Source organism: Capsicum annuum, chromosome 10, assembly GCF_002878395.1.
Source record: "Capsicum annuum cultivar UCD-10X-F1 chromosome 10, UCD10Xv1.1, whole genome shotgun sequence".
In the NCBI taxonomy this organism is placed as follows: Eukaryota; Viridiplantae; Streptophyta; class Magnoliopsida; order Solanales; family Solanaceae; genus Capsicum; species Capsicum annuum.
In genome coordinates, this window is record NC_061120.1 from 12,675,885 (window position 1) to 12,698,981 (window position 23,097).

The 23,097-nt window shown below is 34.1% G+C and overlaps 1 long non-coding RNA gene across 1 annotated transcript; it reads left to right on the forward strand.

Annotated features, from left to right (window-relative positions):
- The first annotated feature begins 4,370 nt into the window (after positions 1-4,370).
- Positions 4,371-13,738, forward strand: LOC124887956. The gene is made up of 2 exons (XR_007045600.1): positions 4,371-5,147; positions 11,150-13,738. It is a non-coding gene; the product is annotated as an uncharacterized LOC124887956 (long non-coding RNA).
- The last annotated feature ends 9,359 nt before the right edge of the window (positions 13,739-23,097 follow it).

The window sequence follows — 23,097 nt, forward strand, 5'->3', positions numbered from 1 at the left end:
AAACAAATCCAAAAATAATGTCCAGTCCAATTATACAGTCCAAAATAAAAAAAGAATGAGAAAGTGTAAATCCTATTCTACCCTACACTAATTTTATACTACTCTCCCATGCTACCCGATGCCTCGGGCCTTCATCACGGACGTCCTCCAAATACAAAATACTTCGGGGAATTTCCTGGCGAATAAATACAAGTGATCGCGGGGCATTCCCCGATTAAATGAATACATTTCCAAATGCAAGAACTAAAACCAAACCGTTCAACTCAAATTTCACATTCAAACATTCAACAAGAAAACTTATTCCTAATTTTTTGCCTACCCGAACCAATATTCGTCTATCCATTTCAACATATCATAATTTTATCACATTCCAACAATATTCATGATCATAACGAATTAAACAAAATAATAATAAACCAAAGCTAATCTAAATTCAACTTTTTTTTAAACAATTTCTCAACTCCATCCCCCAAATTCATTTTTAACCACATTACTAAACTAGTTCGACTATCAAATCACTTTTCAAAATCTGAAACCAACAACACATACTCCAATGAAGATTCAAACATTTAGGCATACCAATCATTCATATCCACAACAACAATTAACATTTTGCTCGAAATATTCAAAATCACAACACAAAATCATGATATTAACCAACTTCGATATAATAAAAAAGTAGAGTTGAGAGATGGACCTTTGAAGAATTGATTTTGTTGATAATAAATCAAGAAAGCCCGAACTATAGAATTCCTAATGGGACCTCAACAATGATGAACTCCAACTTCGTATTGAAAAATTTAAGACCCAAAACTGAAGCTCCGTAAATCCAATTGAACTCGAAAATCGACACTATTCACGTACTGTTCACGGTACTGTTCATAACTGTTCACGACACTGTTCACAACACAGTTCATGGCACTATTCACAGTACTGTTCACGATACTATTTCTCTCTTGATTTTTTTCTCTCGTGTGATTCTTTCTTCTCTCCCTCATTTTTTTTGTTCTTCTTGTGAGGAAGTTGATTTGATGATTGTTGTTATTGTGGAGAAGATGACGATGAAAGAATGAGCCTTCTCCTTTTTCCCTTTCAAATTTTTTCTTTTATATTTTTTATTTAGTTTTTCTTTTTCTTTATTTATTATCCTTTGTGGAAGCATATAATTGGTGGCTTATGGGAATAAGTGTGTGGCATGTGGAAAAGTTAGTGTGGCATGTAGAAAGATGAGGGTGGCATGTGAAAAAATAAGTAGGGCGTGTGCCTTTTGCATGTATCCAATGAAAAATAAAACGTGAGGTGTTGAGGTGGCATAGTGAGGTGACAAAGATGCTATGTATTTAATTATTTTCAATTCTTTTTTTTGGGAGAAATTATCAATTAAACAAAAGTATGGTAAGGTGAATAAAATTAAAATAAAAATAAAAATAAAATAAAAATAATTAAAATATTTTTGGGAAAGGACAAAATTATGTGTTTACAAGTATCAGTCCATATACTCCAGAACTATGTAGCCAGCGCGGGATATGAGGAGTCATTTAGATTAGGCTTGACTACCTCGCAGGGGTCACCCGTCAGTTTAGGCTTGACACCCTTAGTCCTTCGGGACAGTACATCAGTATAGTAGATCCACATAGCCAACGTTAGTACTCGTGGCATGGTACTAACACCCTTCCAACTGGGGTTACAGGTTGGACCCCAATTAGCTTAGATTGGGGAATGTCGGTTAGATGGTACCTCCCATAGTCTCAGTCCAGTAATCAGTTCAACAATTCAGTTTCAGATGCTTGACCATAATATACAGATATCAGTGATTCAGTTATCAGATTTCCATATTTTAGTATTTACAGATTTTATTCAGAACATGTTATATGCTTGGTCATACATCCTTAGCATTTATAGATTTCATGTATCCTCAGTATCTACAGATTTCATGTACCTATTCAGTACTTCATGTTATATATATGTGTATATATATATACATATACATATATATATATATACATATATATATATATATATTCAGACAGTTATTATTCATGTTCATGAAACCTTGCATGTCAGCCTACCTCATTTAGCATACCAGTACATTCATAGTACTAATTGCATACTCTTTTCTTGCATTATATGTATTACTCCCTCCGTTTTAAAAAGAATGACCTACTTTATTGTTTAGTTCGTTTGAAAAAGAATGACCCCTTTTTTTTTTGCAATACTTTAATGTCAACTTTCCACATGGAATATTTAGGACCACAAGATTAAAGACATTTTGGTACATTTGACACAACTTTAATTTAAGTCCACAAGATTCAAAAGTCTTTTTTATTTTCTTAAACTTTATGCCCAGTCAAACTAGGTCTTTTTTTGAAATAGAGGGAGTATATCATAGGTTTGGGCGCCCAGTTCCTGGATCACGCAAAGATTTTCTAGACTATCAGTCGTAGCAGTGGTGAGTCCTCAGATTTCAAGGACAGACTATTTTATTTTCATGCCTTCAGTTCAGTAGCTAGATGGAGTTAGTTGGGGCCTGTCCCATCAACTCCCATTCAGTCAGTTTAGAGGCTTTCAGATATTTCAGACAGTTAGTCAGTTCTCAAATTTCAGTTATCATTGTCAGACATTTTATTAGCATTATCATTTTGGTTTACAGATTCTATCAGTTTTATTACTTAAAACCTTTTTGCATTTCTCAGTTAAATTATGCATATGTTATGTCATTATCAGTTTTACTTAGTGCTTGCAGCAGGTACCATCTCATGGGTTAGCTTGTGGTCCCTCTAGACTGTAAGCACCGTGTGGTGCCCAGGGTGTAATCTCGAGGTATTACACTATCAGATGCTCATTAGTTAGTTTATGGTTTGGATGTTGCGTCAATTTCTTTCTTAACCTCATCCATGCTTCATGCAGGGCCTCATTAGGTAGTTTCCTAAAGTTGTTGATCTCATCCCTTAACTGTAACATCCTAGAAGGAGGAAAGAACCTTTCTAGGAAAGCTCTTTCAGTTGTCTGTAGTTTGTTATAAAATCAGGTGCCAGGTCATTCAATCACAGAGTTGCCTCCCCAGATAGAGACAGTGGAAATAATCTCAGACGAATGGAATTCTGTCCCACTCCAGGGTTGTCAAATGACTTACAAATATTGATGAAATTCACCAAATAAATATTTGGATCATCTCCAGCTAATCCACCAAATAACCCCTTCAAGTTGAGTAGTTTAATCATCGTACTCATGATATTAAATTTCACCCCAGTAGCTAATGATGGTGGGATTATTTCACCAGTAGCTCCAGCTTCATCTAAATCAGAATCGTCATTATCATTTATATCAAATTGCACCGTAGGCTGTTGGTGCATTCGACCCTTTACTTGCTAATTTTGATTTATTGGTGAGACATTTTCAACACGTCACCTATTCATGGAGGCAACCAACTCATCATCACCCAAGTCCTCATCATCCACATTGGGTACACGCCTAGGTAGTCCACCATTATGTTGGTTAGCCTGTGAATTTGCCAAAGTGGCCAGTCTTGCAGCCTCTTGTTGTTTAACCATACTCCCTATTATTCTCTGAGGTTCTGGGTTGAAAGGTAATAATGACCCTCCTGACCTTCGGGTTTGTGACATGCATAATAGATAACTTGCAAGTATCAAAAACAATAAATAAAAGTAAAATTAGGTGTTGACACCCAATTTTTACTTGCTCTTCTTTTAATTATGTTTTCTATGCTTCTTGACCCTAAATAATTATTCAAAATAAATTCGTATTTTTTGAAATAAAGGAATTTATTTTCCTATCATATGGTAAATCATTTTCATTAAATATAAATGATTATTTTAACATCAAAATCTCTAAAATATCTTTCGATAATCGTATTCACATTTTGTCTAATTTTATTTTTTCAGACGATATATTACGACTAACATGCATGTCTTTATTATATGCGTATGTGTATATTTTATTATAATATCAAATTGGATGTTCATACAAAATTGCGTCTATAAATTATATACGTGTGTGTCAAAAATATTTTTTAGCATGATAAGAAGCATCAATAAAATTAATTTTGATGGAAAAAGTATTTGGGTCAATGTTTATTCAATTTCAATTTTATTTTACTCAAACCTAGTTATTGTCCATAAATTTTTGCCTAAAACCCAGTCCAATATCTATTTCCACCTCATCAATCCACTCCAATCATATCCACCAATCGTATGTTGCCATGTCAGCATAGAAATACAAAAACCATCCAACAAACACAAATTAATCCAATCCATTAATTCTTTTCTAATCCAAGAGTCCCAAAATTTTCAGTTATTTATTTATTTATTCAGTTTTTATATATATATATATATATATATAGTTTAGTATAATTATATATAATTTATTATTATTATTATTATTGTTATTATTATTATTACTTTTTTAGTTAAATCTGAATCGTTGATCAAACGATCGGATGGTCCAAATTTCAATCAACAAAACAGCCCTAAACATGACTTCTTCTCAAGGTTGTCTCTCCTCTTTCATCCCTTAACACCCTAGCAGACTCTACCTAGACAAACCTCAAATACTCCCTTGCGCAGCCACCTTCCTCACCTCAAATCCATTAAATTTTGTCAGCGTAAATCCTTCCTATTTCCCTATTTTCTTTGACTCTTTAGGGCTCAAAAGTCCCACCCTCTCCACTGTTATCTTGGAGGAGAGGGTATCATAAGGATAAGGTCCATTTTTATCCCTCTATCTCTTTCAAATCAACCTGAAAAAGGTAAATCCTAATCCTTACGCCATTTCTTTTCAAAATATGTGCATTGTCCCACCAACAAACTTTAAAATTGGAATATTTTGAATCCAATTTGGTGCATCTTTGAGAAAGTTATACACTCCAATGTTCCTATAAAAGGAGGGCTTCAGCCATTCTTTTGGGGCAGAAAAAGTGAGACGAGAAAAAAGGGATCAAAAGAGGTTAGAAAAAGAAAAAAAAAAGAAATCAGAGTGAATAAAAGGTGGAAAAAAAAGAAAAGAGAGGAGAAAATAAAGAAAAATCTATTAAGAAAAAAAATCCTTGTCGATTTGGTTCTAGAACTGAGCTTCTCGAGTTCAGCGTTAAATCCTTCTCGTCAAGATCCTAGTTTACTTCCCCACACAAGGTAAACCCTATCCTATCTTAATTACATTGTACTTAATTTTTGTTAATTATTTATCACATAGTTAGTCAGGACGATGGCCATCTGTTTGAAGGCATAAAAATGCAAAACAAAATAATTTTTTGGAGTTTGAGATCATGTGTATTTGCAACTTGTGATATTACTTGAGTAATTTTTGTCCCGTCTAATTACGTTATAGCTAATTTTGGTGGTTCGCTGATCATTTGAGTTTGTTATTCTGATTTGCTTGATTGTGAACGTAAAGATGAAATGGAAAAGGGTCTGGTTATTGGATTTTATTTACATTATATGGTGTCTTCATGAAATATTTTTAGTCTGTGACTTGGCTCGAATGAAGTCCGAACAGTTTGAAGTCTTAGAAGGTGTTGGCCGTTTTTGTTTTTTTTTTTTCTTTTTATAGTGGTGAATGCAATCATGAATTAAATTATTTATCATTGCCACGAGCTAGTTAGCATGTTAACTTGTTGATCTTGGGCATGAAAACGTGAAACAAAAATCACTTTCTGAGCTTTTGATATTGTTTGTTTATAGAAGTTTTTACAACTTACAATTTGACTTGAGTAAAATCTGTAACGCTTGAGTTTTTTTCTAAGTACGGCTGGTGTTGAGATTGTTTCAATGTCAATTTGGGAGTCTTTCTAACAGCATGGTAGGTGTTATACTCGTTTTGTGCCCAGTGATGAGTTGTGAGAAGTTTTTTTCAGCATGTAGAGGGTTCTAGAAGTTTTGAACTTTATGTATGATTAGTTGTTTGTCATAGAACCCTTATAACTTTGCTCGAGTGCTTCAGTATGGCATCTATTGCTTGATGTGTCTTGAATTGATTGCACGCTTGATAGAAATTTTTAGATTCTAAGATAGCACGGGAAGGATTTTATAAGCATTAACTTCAAGGTGGGATTAATGGTCTAGCATGAAATCCTTACAAGCTGGTTGGAGGACTTGCATAATAATAGTATATGAAAGGAGGGGCTGCTATAATTCCTTATAGAATTGGTTTTTGATTAGCCTTGGGTATCGAGAAGAAAACGTTGTTGTCCATCGTGTATATGATTAGTTAAAGTAACTTAATCGTTCGCATAAATTTTTCCTTGACGTATCCTGCTATTATTTTGCTAAAATCAGTAAGTAAATTAGCTTAGGGTGTTGCACCGCTTATGGAAAAGGATTCAGGTCCATCTAAAGAGAATTAAACTTGCTATGTTTGTCGTGTTCAATGTGTATTGCTCATGTTTTTAATAATTATTATAAATTAAGATTCATTCTTTAAGGTAGCTAGTACAATATCTGTATTTTCATTATCTCATTAATAGATATGTTTAATTTTTGTTGGAACATATCCTCAACTCCCTTTGGTAAGCACCAACTTTAGAGACTACCAGATTGCTCTTCCGTTTCATGAAAAATAACGCTGCATGTTGATTTTTCAAATAAACTTATTCGTCCAAGTTTGGATATAAAGTACCACAGATTTTTTTTAGCATTTCTATGGATTTGAAATCTGTTAATATGGTCTTAAAACTACAATCTATCTCGTTTTTTTAAGGGTCAAAGCTTTGTAAATGTGTAGCTGTCCATAGTGGGTTTTTTGTGCCATCTTTTGCTAGAATACTTGAATATGAAGTTATGTTTGTAAAGGTTTAGGATCACTGTTTGCTTAAATGTGATTTTAACTTTTAACTTAGTGTTAAGTTGTGCGAGCCTAAGTTCGAAATAAAAGTATTTCACTGGACTTTGAGGTTCTCTGTTTTTGTGTTTTTGTTAACTTGAGTATCAAAAAATAATTAGATAGGCTTGGGAGTTCACTGAGATGGTTTTTTTAGCTAGTCTTAAAAGCTACTTCTGTGGTTAAGCATTTACCAGTTTGTATCCACTTGGCCTAAGTAACTAGCTTAAAAGTTGGCGCTATTTTAAATTCTAAAGTTGAGCTGAACAAGCTGAAATTACCCATTTCGGAAACTTTGAATAGCCGAAACCTTTTTATTATTTACCATTTGTTTGTCCAAGTCAACATGATTAAGTAAAATGGGTAAGAGAGCTTGAAACGAGCCCATGAATGATTTGTTTTGTGTCTGAGCATGACTATTTTTTCGGAAACTTTTAAACCGTTCAACTTTTATTTATTTGAACATGCAAATGAAACACAAACATGATTGCTCCTTTTCCTGTTTAAAGGTTTATGTGTTAAAGGTTACCTCTGCTCTTTTCAAAGTGATATTGTTGCGCCCTTGAAAATCTGTAGTTACTTCCTTTCTTTAATTACTTGTGTGAATAGCCTCAACAAGGTTAGGCTAAAAGAGGTTCAACATAGCTTTTACCTTGACATTAGATTTTCTCTCCATTAGAATCCAAAGCTATTGGTACCACTATATAATAATTTTCAGTAAGCCTTGTTGTTGTTGTTGTTAATTCAATCCTAGGGGAAAGTACTTGGAATCATATTACTATGCGATACTTGTCTCGTCTTATTTTATGTGGGAGTTTTTTTTTTTTTTTTTTTTCACGAATTTGGGTTTGTTTCGAGATTTGTGCATTTTTTTTGCTTTATTTTTGGGTAACATCAGCTGACATAGTTTTAAGCTTTCTTTTTATTTTTTTTTTTTTTTTTTTTTTTTTTTGTAAAGAATTAATCCTAGAATTAATTTTTTTTTTTCCTTATGGATATTAGATTCATAAGCATCCTTTGTTCATATGTGTGTCGAAATCCTACTATCCTATTAAAACAAAAGTTCGGAAAGTGACCAAGATTGGGTGTGTTTGGTATGATAGAAAAGGTTTTCTGGAAAATGTTTTTCAATTTTTCCTTATTTGGTTGTAATGAATTGTTGGGAAAATATTTTCCACAACAACTCATTTTCCTCCATTTGATGGAAAATGACTTCCCTCAAGGGTCAAGAGAAGTTATTTTTCAGAAAATGACAAATGAGACTTATGACCCCACCTCCATCCCATTTCCCCACCCCAACAACACTCATATTCGCATGATTAAAAAAAAATTATATTTCTCAAAAATTTACATTACTCGAAAATATTTTTTTACTGTGTTTTGCTTCAATTTTTCACTGCTTGAAATAAAAAAAAGTGAAACTCGAATTTTTTCCATTTTCAATGTTCGTTGAATGTATTATTATTTTCATATTCACAGAGAAAGACTTACCAATGTTACTTTTGCTAATTGCATATTTCATTTGTCATCGATGTAACTTGTTTCACGAGGTTGAATAAGCTTGTCGTTCTGTTATATTTTTATTGATTGTAGTATCTTGAGATTGTCTTGACAAAATGTTGAAAAGTGTCTCCTATATTTGTTAATTAATAGTTGCTTAAATTTAGTGATTGTGGTATTTTAGAATTCGATATTGATATTATTTGTGATGGTTAAATTATTATTTCTTACAAATTGTTGAGTTGTTAGAGGCACTGATGTACTAGTTAACAGTTAGTAGTATTTTCTAAAAAATATTTTTTCACTCACCAATTAAACACTTGAAAATATTTTTCTAAAAAATATTCTCTACTTACCAACCAAACATCATAAAATATTTTTCGAAAAATATTTTTCACTCACCAACCAAACATGAGAAATAAGTAGAAAACCATCTTATTTTTCAGGAAAACATTTTCCATCATACCAAACACACCCTATGTGTCAACCATATGCTTCCGAAAGATACTTTAAACTTTAAGTCTTATAATATACGTGTTTGGATGTTCTATGAAGAATGTAGCCCTCTTTGAAACTAAGTCTATGCTTTAAATTTCCTAATGATGTTTGCAAATAATGTCAGGCTCCCGTTACCATCCTTTCGCTGGAATTTGTTTCAATTATTTAGACACATCTGTGGGCGTGTCTTTTCAATAATTAGGTGTGAGTGTGCTCTGTTAAATAATTATCCAAGTCTCTTTATTTTCTTGTCTTTTCAAGGACTATTAGTTATAATTAGTCACATAGCAAACCTTTGTCTGAATTTGTCATGTGCTCTCTATTCTCTATATTGAAGTTTAATTTTACTATTTCGACGAGAATGTGTTTGAGTGTGTTCATTTCTTGATACATGTACTAGTATTTATCCTCTTTATTTTACTATACCTTAAGTTTTTTGTCTTCTTTATAAAAATAATAAAAATATATTACTTGTCATCATTTTAGCAAATAACGAAGTAATATTTTTTTCTAAAATGGCTTTAAGAACTATCTTCAGATAGGCTCTGAGGGGTGCTTAACACTTCCCCTTGAGTAATCAAAACCCTTACCCAGAATCTCCAAATATTTTTGATAGGCGTAACAGAATAACGACACTGCTGGGGATGTCATTGAACTTAGTTTTTTACCTTAAGACGCTTAGTTTTGGATTTTCATGCTTTTATTGTGTTATTTGCTTTACAAATATATCATGCTTTGTGTGAAACAATGCAAGCCAAATCCAAACTTGCGTTCCTTGATTGTCTAAATAACACTATTTGTTACTGCTTTATCACTTGCACTTTTCCTATCGAGTCTTGGTCGTAAACAATTCACACACTGAACCCGCGAGGGGTGTACTGCACTCCTCCGAATCTTCTTTGCATTTCTTAATTTCAGAGTCGGTGCAATTAGGTTAGTGTACCTTTTCGCAGCTATTTAGTCCCATTCTCAAACATTTAGAGAAAAAATCTTACTCTAGAAATAGGTCATATTTCATACACCTTACACGAGACGGTCCAAGGCATCGTCATCGCAATTAGGAAACCACCCTTGTATCAAAGGTTACAAACCTATTGACATATTTTTGTGTGAAGATTGGTGTGAACGGTCCAAACTAAAACACATAATGGATTCGAGATAAACAATTTATCATATCTTTTACCCTTTCTTTCATATGGATACCAGCCAAACCATACCAAACATCCAAATGATTTCCTCAGTCCCCCAAAGCTTAGAAAATTGGTGGCAAAACATTCGGGCCGTGCATGAAGCTGAAGTCAGAGAACACTTAGGCTCTTTGGTTTCCCTCATAGATATTCGATCCAGCGAACTGCTCGTAAAGAATTTGATTAAGTTCTCGAATCCGGCCACCTTGACATTTCAATTTACGAACTTCAAAATCACCCCAACTTTGGAAGACATCAGCAGCCTCAAGAGTTTGCCTTTTGAATGGAGAATACCGTTGGCCCTATCCGCCCTGACCAGCAATGGTTTTTGGTACACTTTATGATACCTTGTGACCCCAAGAAGACACAAAATAGCCCCCAAAAACGTCACAAAACACACCACAAACCGAGAGCCCAAGGAACCAAGTCTCGGCCAAGAATGACAACACAAGAATGAAAAGAAAATCCGAGAATGCTTCAACAATGGTGAGATAATAGCGTGTATAACCATACCAAAACAACAACAACACTACATTAATGTGATGAACAACAAGCTTACAATAACAACAACCAACAATTAAAAGAGGAGAAGACACAACTACTACAAGATGACAACAAAAGTAAAGGAATAGATAGTTAGACAAAGATGGTGTAAATCCTAGTAACCAAAGAGTACATTAAACTCTAAAATCCCTAACACCTCCACACAAGATCACCTAATTCTTATGATGACAGAAGAGAGGAGTCCATCACTCAAGCGTCAAGGTTTTTAAAAATCAAGCAATCACAAGAGATTCCACCCTTGAATTGCTATCCTAGTTATAAGTTTTGATTTGCCTCAAGTAGAGAGAGGACTTTGGTATTTTGAATGTCAAGACTTACAACAATAATCAACTATGTAATGAAAATATCTACTACTAAACTATACATAGTCTCCTTATTACATAAAAGATGAAATGCCCAAAAGACCCTTAATGAAAAGGGGGCGCCTCTCTAATGTAACAAATGAGCAAATAGGGTGGCTTCTGTGTGTCTTTTATCCTTCTCATGTCTCAAAATTGTACTTCCTAGGATGATCCTTTGCTACACTTGTAAACACATTTATCTTCATAGTGGCACTTGTATCACTTTAGGTTTAAGGGAATACCGTGCACCAAGGAGCATCAGAGATGGTTGGATTAACTTTGGCTATCTATTTCAAAGATTTGGATATCAAATGAGTTATGACCATCACCAAGAATATTTTTTTCTATAGCAGAGAATGGTGGGAGAGTGTTTGCTCCATGGATTTTGCACTTTTCTTCCTAGGGATTATGGTCTTCCCAAGAAGAAGGGGCCACATCAATGTTAACTTAATGCCTTTGGTCTTCACTATGTTCACCAGTTTTGAGACTTATTTTAGTACCCATGCTACTGGAAGAATTATTTTGAGCTCTGTTTACTTGCTTGAGAGGGGTTGATTTCCTTGGTGGATGCAACTTGTTGCTTTAGGTTTGGGCCATGGAACATTTCTATCAAAGGTCTCCAATCGAAGGAAACTCAGAGGACGTCCCCGACATGATACAAAGTCATGAGTAGAGATTGAGATTTTGGAATGCACCCCTAGGACCAAAAGAATGGCGGGCTTATCTGACGTACCTCTTAGGAGATGCCATGTTGTGGACGCTTCCTTGGATCAAAAGAAGAGCATTACTAAGGAGGTACACTAGTTATTTTATTGATTTGATCGGGTTGGAAGGAATCCAACTATACGCTCCACTAAGAGTTCTACGTCAATTCGGCATAGAACAAAACGTCCCTTTATGGTCACACATAGCTCCAGTGGAAGTTACTTATGGATGACAAGTGCCTTGGACTTGAATTAGGAAAATGCAGGAAGTGTGGATGACTATACTTTCAGCAAAAATTGGACAAACAACTTGGTGTACCTCAGGGTATTACGCATGGAAAGTAGAAGGAGTCCCCATAACGTGATGAAGCTGGGGAAAGATTCCTGGGCTGATGGACTATGACATGGTGTGTTAGGTGGCAAGTGAAAACTACCTCATATGTATCTCACCATCTCCATGTATTGATAGGTAATTCTAGGATTAGTGGATGACATAATTCCTCCCGACAATGATGATGATGTTAGGGGAGGTATAAAAGAGGAACCCGAAGACCAATCCATGAGGAATGAAGACGATCCAGACTACCTAGATTGGCTGATAAATGAGGAAGATTTCATGGATCACCACTTGGAATTTTTTCTGGGCCTAGGTGATAATGACAACGACGGCCCTACATGGCCTTAGATACCCTTTCTTTATTGTATTCTTAAATTCCCAAAAGAGCCGCATGGCCAGCCCCATTGTATGCCCTTGTATCTGTCCATGTACTTTTTCTTTAAGATTTCATTGATCTATTTTGATGTAAACTCTTGAATACCTTTGTTTAATGAAAGTCTTGTTAATTCTCAAATCCCAAAAGGTTACCTCTGCTCTTTTCAAAGTGATATTGTTGCGCCCTTGAAAATCTTTAGCTACTTCCTTTCTTTAATTATTTGTGTAAATAGCCTCAATAAGGTAAGGCTAAAAGAGGTTCACTATAGCTTTTATCTTGACATTAGATTTTCTCTCCATTAGAATTCAAAGCTATTGGTACCACTATATTATAATTTCCAGTAAGCCGTTTTGTTGTTGTTGTTAATTCAACCCTAGGGGGAAGCACCTGGAATCATATTACTGTGCGCTACTGGTCTCGTCTTATTTTATGTCTGAGTTGTGGATTTTTTTCTTCTTTTTTTTCATGAATGTGCAATGTGTACGAGATTTGTTCCTTTGTTTTGCTTTATTTTCGGGTAACATGGGCTGACATAGTTCGAAGCTTCCTCAAGATTGTTCATTTCTTTTTGTAAAGAATTAATCCTAGAATTAAAAGTTCGTTTCCTTATGGATTTTGGATTCATAAGCATCCTTCGTTCATCTCACTTTCTATTTGACCAGATTGTTTAGTGGTGCAATAATCTACAAATAAGTTGACAATGGGTGTTGAAATCCTACTATCCTATTAAAACAAAAGTCCGGAAAGTGACCAAGATTATGTGTCGACCTTATGCTTCCGAAAGATACTTTAAACTTTAGTCTTATAATATAAGTGTTTGAAACTAAGTCTACGCTTTAAAATTCGTAATGATATTTGCAAATAAAGTCGGGCTCCCGTTACCATCCTTTCGCTGGAATTTGTTTTAATTATTTAAACACATCAGTAGGCGTGTCTTTTCAATAATTAGGTGTGAGTGTGCTTTGTTAAATAATTATCCATGTCTTTTTATTTTCTTGTCTTTTAAAGGACTATTAGTTATAATTAGTCACATAGCAAACCTTTGTCTGAATTTATCATGTGCTCTCTATGCTTTATATTGAAGTTTAATTTCACCATTTCGACCAGAATGTGTTTGTATGTGTTCATTTCTTGATACATGTGCTAATCTTTATCCTCTTTATTTTACATGTGAACTTGGGAGATGGAGTTTCATTTGAAACTAATTTTGACCCAAGCGTCGGGTCAACTGCTACAAAGATCGCAGAGCCTCAGAGTCGAAATTAGTTGTTCAAACTTAGAAACGGAGTTTAGTATTCCTAGCCGTTTTTCCTTTAATTTACTCATATTATGTTACGCTTTCTTTTGGATGATAACTAACTCTATTTTGTCATTACATTTGCTTCAGGTAGCTTTATTTGCTTTGTTGCGTATCAAATATTTAAATAGGGTAGCATTGTCATGTTTTTGGGACCAAATCTTATCAATCAATAGTAAAAGTAAAATTTCTTTAAAGAATAGCAAATTCTTTAGAAAATTTGGCCAAATGTTTAATTGATTATCTCACCTTAAAGGACAAGTTGTTAACAAAATTGGACGTAGTAATTTCTACTTTTGCTTAAAACAAAAAATATGTTTTGATATAAATTGGGTAGGAAGGTGAGTCGCTAAAAATTTTCAGATTTATCCACTAATTCTCACTTGCTTTAATAGATCAAATAATCCTGATGTCATACGTTGTAAACTTTGTTTGAGTTTTCATATTTCAAAGGACCCTAAAATGCGAGGTATATATGCGTACTCATGCCACCATATATGTATATTTATAACTATCGTCACTATTTTTATTGAACACCATTATTGGTACCAACAGTTATTACTATTATTATTATTATTATTATTATTATTATTATTATTATTATTATTATTATGGTTTATACATTATTTCAACTCTTTCACATATTATCACATTTATTTATTTTTATTATATTTTTTTTTTCATTCTCACCTATTCATAATCTTCCACATATTTTTTTTACATACACTTAAATATACATTTCGCAAATAAATTCTCACGCCATAAAAATACTTTTATTTACTCTATAATAATTGTAGTTGTATACTTAAATTCACTTATCTCTAAATTCTCTTATAAAATTATAAGACTTTTTAACTTTCTAATATATGTGTGAATTATAGTATCACCTTTTTTTTTCATATTTAAACAATTATATTACTTCCTTGTACACGGTAGTGTCACGTTTGCTATACCTTAAGTTTTTTTTCTTCTTTTTAAAAGTAATAAAAATATATTTCTTATCACCATTTTAGCAAATAACGAAGCAATAATTTTTCCTAAACTGGGTTTAAGGACTATCTTCGGATAGGATCTAAGAGGTGCTTAACACCTTTCCCTCGCATAACTAAGACCCTTACTCAGAATGTCAAAATATTTCGATGAACCAAAACAGAGTTTATAATAAAAGATGGTTTATACTACTTTTTCTAAAAAGCTAGGTGACGACTCTAAAAAATGATTTTCAAAACCCGAGAGTCATGACAAGCCACCACATGTTGTGTATTGTTTAGACCGGTTTGAAATAGGGTGCGACATTAGGAAACTTTACTAAGAATCAATTAACGTACACATCCTTACTTGACAACCATATTTCCTAGCAACAACGCTAAAATTTGATACATCCAAATTACAATTTTCTTTTGAAAGTGTAAGTGATTAATGTCAAATATATAACCTAACTAGGTTGGGGTCGAATCCCTCAGGGAATATGGTGTTGATTAAGATGATTTATGATTTAAATGACTAATATTCAATAGTTTTCTTTAAATCGGGGATTTTATCTTAATGATTTATAGTTAACGTTTCGATTTTGCTCAGAAACTCAAAGTTAATTTTATGAAATTTCAAATCAATAATAAATTCGAAGTAGAGTTGTGATCACTATGATTAATATCAATTTAAATTAGCAGTTCAGGAATTTGATTTTCTTGACTTGTGGGGACACCAAATTATCAACGTCTAAAATTTATTAAGTGTTTTTCAACCTACTTAGATATTAAATTCTCTAATTCCTCCAAACTTAGAGAAACTTACTATTCTTGTTAATTTTATTTTGAGTTGATTAATTTTGTTACAGCATTAACCATTAGATGAAAAATTTATATTTTCATATCCCCGTTGGTAATTCACTACCTTTAATTTGTTTCTTATTTTAAGCAAACAAATCTAAGGTATGTTTTATTGTTTGCACCCAATTGAAAACAACTAACGCAATAGAATTACTAAGATGGATCTCACAATCATTCAAATCTAACCCAAACTAACCAATAAAGGATGTGTTAACCATGGCTCCCACAACTCTAATTGTGGGGTTTAGTTCCTCATGACTTTAAAGAAGATTGAACAAGATGAATTCATAATTCATAAGAAAAAGTTATGCTTACTAAAGATGAAATCAAATGTTGTTCTCCTTCAAAGATTCACCAAAATTCCCCAAAAACTTGACTAAAAGATGAATTCAGAACTTCAATGCCAAAACATAAACTAACATTTTCTGAAGATAGTCCAAGATGCCAAGGAAAACCTAAAAACTTCTATTTATATCCTTATAATTCAAAATTTAAAAATCAAAATAAAAAACTTTCGCACACAACAGTTGAAGACGAGGCTGATGGCTTATCACTTAGTTGATAGCTTATCAGCCAAGTTATCACTTAAATCCTTAGCAGCTAGACACTGCCTCAGGATGACGACAAGAGTTGATGGCTTATCACTTAGCTAATTATGAGGCCAACTGCTTATCACTTAGCTGACGACGAGACTGGTGGCTTATCACTTAGTTGACGACAAGTCTAATGGCTTATCACCTGGTTGATGACTTGTCAAGATAAATATCACTTGAGTATTTATAAATTTTTTGAGGCTGATGATAAGAGCTGATGGCTTATCACTTGATGGATGGCTTATCACATCTAGTCACCAAAACAACATTTTATTCTTTTTTTTTTGGCATTCTCAAATCTTTACTTTCCTTGCATAAATAAACAAAACATAATAAAAAATAACACAAGTTGCTTAAGAACTCACAATTATTCCATCTAAAAGCTTTAAATGTGATGTCATAAAGCCAGCACATCAATGACCTCATTGACTCTTCTAGTAAGATCAAGTTGAGTCCTCCTAGTTTTTAAGCCAATGTGATGAATAATGGTACATTGTCCCATGAAAATTGTGTTGATCAACTTGTGGGTGAAACTAGTACACCACTTGAGGATGATTGTGATGTGATTAATAAACCTCAAGTTAGTGATGATGTTGAAAATATTGGTCAAGTAAATAGGAGTGACCCTTTGAGCATATCCTTTAGTGAATATCCTATTGTTTGTCTTGCTCATAAGGATGATTATGTGTTTTAAACTTCTTTGAAACTTGATCGTTGTGTTGTTAATAGTGAACTTACAAGTTCTAATCCTCATTCATGGATTGATTCTTCTCTCTTTAAGTATAATATCATGTTCGAAGATGTTACAATCACTTCTAGTGAACCTAGTGGCATGAATAATGTTGATGGTGTAGTTCATCTTGAGGAGCATAGCCTAAATGAAAACCTACTATGGTGTGACTACATTCCTCCGAAAGATGGAGATATCTTCTTTGAAGATGAGAGTACCCTTAAGGTAAAAAAATGTGAGGTTTTGAACAGGAATGATCAATTGGGTGATGATAACTTTGATTTGCTTGAATGTTGAAGAAATCCAATTAGTGATTGTTACTATGAAAATGCTTGTGGTTGTGATCCTTTGTATGACCCCGCCCCCACCCTTGTTTGATAATTATGAGGATGATTGTTTGATTCTTATGATGACTTGAGCATTGATTTTGTTAGTGGTGCCATGTGTCTACTTTAGGATTCTTTCCTTGAAAGATAAATTATCAATTGTTTGGAAACCGTTTCTTCTTCTACTTTTTGTGCTCCTATTGTTGAGAATGATCATGGTGATGATTTTAATCTAATAGTGAGTATATACATGAGAACACATTGGTTGAAATTAACTTAAGTGATACCTTTCTCTACTCTCCATTTTCTTTTGATTATGCTTATGCTAGTATAGAGAGTATATTTTTTAATTTGGGTGCTATGTTTGGGGGAAAGAAGTGTTGTCTAGGCCCATTTCTATGGACACTCTATCCATTTGACCCTGGTGACAAATTTGAATGTGGTTATTTCCACATACCTAATTTGATGCTTACTCTAGTTGATAAGAAAAGTTCATATGAGGATGTTGGAATCCTTCCTTATGATGGAAAGTCTTTCTTGAGGATTTACAACCTAGTTGATAGACCCAAGTTGTACACGAGAGGCATTTCCAACATAGATAAGCATTCATTAAAGAAGGGAAGTAAAAAAAAGATCCAAGTGAATTCAACATTGTATGTTTCCAATCTTGACCAAGGTTTCACTACTTGTACGTCAAGGAGAGAGTATCCTCTTGAAAATACTTTAGATGGATTCCATGCTTTTGATCCCCTTCTTTATGAATTATTTACAATTGGTGACCCCTTTCTTAAGGGAAGTTATTTGAAAGAAAAAATTTATATGTGCTTAAATATTTTGATTCCATCCTTGTGTGCATTGTGTGCTATATATTTTAAGCCAAATGGCCTTCTTGTAAATAATAGCACCTTGGATGATGCTTTTACACTTGATTACTTTCTATAATACCCCTTTCCTTATGATGATATCCATGCTAGTCTTGGATTTGCTTTATGTAGAGGCAGGGAACTTGTTCGTTGGTCCACTTATTTCCATGGGAATGCTATATGAATCTTGTGGACTTTAAAACCAAATGAGGCACCACTTATGATGTGGTCTCTTAAGGAGGTGATGAAGCAATTGTCTTATGTCTCCTAAGGTAAAGGTAGCCTTACCTTTTGGATTTAGTAATGCCATTATGACCTTTGTGGTTTCCTTACCTCTTGGTGATTCCCATAGCCAACTCCGCTGTGTATTTTTCAATAAGTTTCTAATGATTACCATGAAGGATCATTGGTTATATCTTAAGTATGTGAAACCTTGGTATGATGATAAGATTATTTATGCCAACCCTAACCCTCATGTCGTAGGATGATGTATTTGTTTGTCCTTTGTTTTATTTTAAAAGGTTTGGATTCGAGGTTGAATCCTTTTCAAGTAGGGGAGGATGATATAAGCCAAATTGACTCTGAACCTTTGGATGAGATGAGTATAATACTCGAGGTACTTGATGAATCCTTAGTATTATTAAAAATGCCACATGGATGAAGATTACCATCAAGGAGGGTCAAAAGACTTTGACGAGGTCAAAGGAGTGCAAAAAAGGGCTCGAAATCCTTTGGAAAGGTCATGCTCAAAAGGCGCTTTAGATCTGTTTTTGATCCACTCTAGCATTTCAAGAGTGGGTTAAAACAACCCTTAGTGGGTTTTTTCATGATTGGGTCACTTTATGTAATATTTAGCCTAACATAAATACTTGGTAGCTAGGATTATTTAGTTTGTTTTCATTGATTGATAATGATGAATTCATGAACCTCCATTGGGAGTGTTTGAGAGCTTGGAAAAGCAAATATTGGTCTTTGATTAGAAATGACGGTTATAAGGGAGATTCAATTCCCTTTGTGGTCACGTAAGAGTTAAGTGCTATTTGGTAATCTTTAAGGGAGGTTTTTGGGTTTAATACACTCTTTGATTGCCCTTTTGTTATAATATTTGTGTCTAACTTTCTATGTTTTATATCATATATTTCTACCTTTACTTTTCCACATTTAGTTTCGAGTCTTCATGGCAAGATTCGTATCAGTGATGGAGGTTCGTAGCTTTGTGGGGTTAGCAAGTTATTATCGTAGGTTCATGAAAAATTTTGCCTCTATTTATACTCATATAACGCAGTTAACTCTGAAGGATGTACCTTTTATTTAGTCTAATGAGTGTGAGAAGAGTTTTCAATGGCTCAAGACTTTGTTGATTACCACTCATGTTGTTGCCTTATTGGTAGAGGCTAAAGATTTTATTATTTATTGTGATGCCTCACATTCTAGTTTAGGTGTTATTTTGGTGCAAGAAAGCAGTGATTGTTTGTGCTTCGAGATTATTGAAGCCTAATGAGAGAAATTATATAACTTATGACTTAGAGTTGGCTGATGTGGTTTTTCCTCTTAAGATATGGAGGCATTACTTATATGGAGTTTGTTATGAAGTGTTTACTGATCACCTCAATTTAAAGTATGTGTTCGCACAGAGGGATTTGAATTTGAGACTACGTGGGTGGATGGAGTTGCTTAAAGATTATGATATCACTATTCTATATCATCCAGAAAATGCTAATATGGTAGCTGATGCATTAAGCAGAAAGTCAACAAGTATAGGTAGCTTGGCTTACTTGACTGCTACCAGGCGTCCGTTGGATAGAAAGATTCAAACTCTAGCTAACGAGTTTATTTGACTTGAGGTGAACGAGAGAGGAGGAATTCTAGCCAAAATTGAGGTAAGGTCCATATTTCTTGATCAAATCAAGGCTAAACAATTTAAGAATGCTAAACTGAGCAAGATTCATGATAAGGTTTTTCATGGTGAGGCCAAGGAGGCCATTCTTGATTATGAGGGTGTGTTGCTGATAAAGGGGTGAGTTTGTGTGCCCCATGTCGATGATTTCATTCCTAATATTCTACCTAAGGCTTATTGTTTGAAGTATTCCATACATCCTGGAGCGACTAAGATGTATCATGATTTAAGGCAGCATTACTAGTGGGATCGAATGAAATGTGATATAGTTGATTTTGTTGCTAAATGCCAGAGTTGCCAGTAGATAAAGTACGGGCATCCGAAGTCGAGTGGTACTCTTTAGAGGATGCCCATTCCTGAATGGAAATGGGAGAGGATAGCTATGGATTTTATTATTGGTTTTCCCAAGACTTTGGGGAAGTATAATTTTATATGAGTTATTGTGGATAGGTTGACAAAATCTGCACATTTCATTCTGGTTCAAGTGACTTATAATGCAAAAAAGTTGGTCAAGATTTATCTTAAGGAGATTGTTCGATTATATAGGGGCCTAATTTCTATTATCTCGGATAGGGGTAATCAATTTACCCTTATCTTTTGGAAGAGGTTGCATGAGGAGTTGGATATTAGGTTGGACCTTAGCACAACTTTTCATCCTTAGACCGATGGATAGTCTAAGCGAACAATTTAGGTATTGGAGGATATACTTTGTGCATAAGTGATGGATTTTTGTAATACCCCGAGACTCTAACCAGTAGTGCAACCATGAATCAAGTTCATGAGAAATAAATTATAATGTTTTGGGTTATTTTCTGATCAAGGATGGTGTGTATTAAGGCCTTAAATATGTCCTAACGATTGGGTGAATCAAAACATTCCTTACCGATTGAATTCTTGGGAAGGATATTAGTATAGTCAACTTCAAACGAGAATATCTCTCATTATAATTGGAATTTTTGATATCATGACCTATCAACAGATAGATAATTGAATTATCTTTCCAACGATACTAATTTTTCCAAAATCTGATACCGGAGCAAGGAGTTATACCCATTTTAGTCCAGCATGTCAATCTGGGAAAAGGGTGACGACGTTTCTCACGGCCTGTTACATTTCTGACGACGTCGTCACATTTCTTACAACATTTCTGATGACGTCGTCAGCCTTAGGCAGAAAATCATAAACCTTTTGTGACGATATTTCGTGACGGCCTATCACGGGTCTGACGACCTGTCACGGATGTCGTCAACTATTTTTTTCAGCAATTTAGAGACCTTTTTACAAGGGTATTTTGGTCTTTTCCCATATTTTAGAGGCCTCTATAAATATGAGAATCGCATCCAAACCCTAATTCCATCATTTTTTGTTCCAATTATCTTGAGATAATATATCTAGGGTTATATCAAGAATATAAATCTTCCAAGAATCATCCATAAATCTTCAAAATTTCTTCAAGAGCCAAGTTTCTTATAGTGTGGGTTTCAAGAATTATTTATTTCAAGTGTGGATAAAGTCTCAAGCACTAAACTTCATCCAATTTCAAAGATTAAGGTATGTGGGGTTTTGAACAAGAACACTTCTTTCGTTCTCGTGCCCAAAGATTTAATTTCTATTGAATTTCATGAATTTTGCAAAGTGGGTTTACACCCAAATTACTTTATCAAGAATTTATAAGATTTGAGCTATACAAGATTGACACATATGACTACTTCATTGTCTTATTTCTTAAATTAAGAATTGATGTCATGAGTTGTATATTGTTATCATGAAATGATAATTTCTAAGTGATTTATGATGAGTGTCATGATTTATGTTTTTCCATGAGAAGTTTGTCTATTGAATATATATTGATATTCAGCTTGAGAGTCAAGTACGAGTTCAATGATGTTTTCTGAAAGATTTGATACTTGATATGATTTGATAAGAAAGTGTACTTGATGATGAGAAAGATTATTTTGAGATTTAGTAGAGTTAGGAATCCACAAGTTGATTATGATTTACAAGTGAGATATATATTTATATTTTGGTCTTTATGATAGAACCTTGAGTTGATGAAGGTGGATTTCCTAACGCGTTTTGAGCTTAAGTCTGGGAGTAGTATTTAGCACCGAGTGGGAAGTATGGGTTCAGCACATCCTACTTCCCTAAAACTACGTGCCACCGTAGGATTAAGATTAAGGGCTAAAGGCCAAGACAGTTATCACTAAAGTTAAGGTTCTACTCCGATGGCAAGGATAGAACAGCTCTCCCCAACGTGGGCAAGACGTTGGACTCCATGTAAGCTCACATGGTTTATGTCGGTTATAAGAAACTCCCAAGTCCATAATAGTCCAAGCTTTATGAGTTACCGAGTCACTCTAAGTCATGAGTCAAAGAGTTTGATTGAGTCCAATGGTTTATGAGATTTATGAAGCATGTGTTATTATTAATGATTTATGGAAAATATGTTTTAGGTAACTCAAGTGAAGAGAGTCATTATTATCAGCATGTATGATTTTCTTATACATTTATGATATTATTTAAATGTTGCCTGCACCCCCACATACTCAGTACATTCTCAAGTACTGATTCCCATACTCTTCTATGTTCTTTATTTTCTTATGATATAGGTTCAGGTGCTCAGTCTCAGCAGTGACAGTGATCTTCGAGTACCTCCATCTATATTCGTATAGTTAGTGATTCCTCATGGTTCGAGGACCTATGTCCCCAATTTTTGTCTTGATAGTAGATGGTTGTTTATTTCCAGTTTAGTACGGGCCAATTGGGGATCTGTCCCAATGGCTCCTCTGTCTTATGTAGTAGAGGCTTTGTCTGACTAGAGTACCAATATGTACAGAACTTCAGTATTTTGATTTTACAGGATAGTATTTCTTCGTATTCCAGTATGTTCATGAAATGATTATTCTTCTTTATTAAAGCTTGATTATTGTCATATTGAGTTATAGAATTGATGACAGGCTCAGAGGGTTAGCTTGAGGCCGCATGTGGCCTTAAGCACCGTGCGACGTCTTGGGATAGGATCTTGGGGCGTTACAAGCTTGATATCAGAGCCTAAGGTTTAAAGGAGTCCTAGGGAGTCTGACAAGCCACGTTACGTAGAGTCTTAATCATCAATGCGTAGCGCGCCACATCTATGAGCGAGAGGCTATGGGACATTTTAGGAAAAGTTATTTCTTTCTTTTAGAAGTCTTTCGTGCCTACGACAGTTTCTCTCTACTATTAAT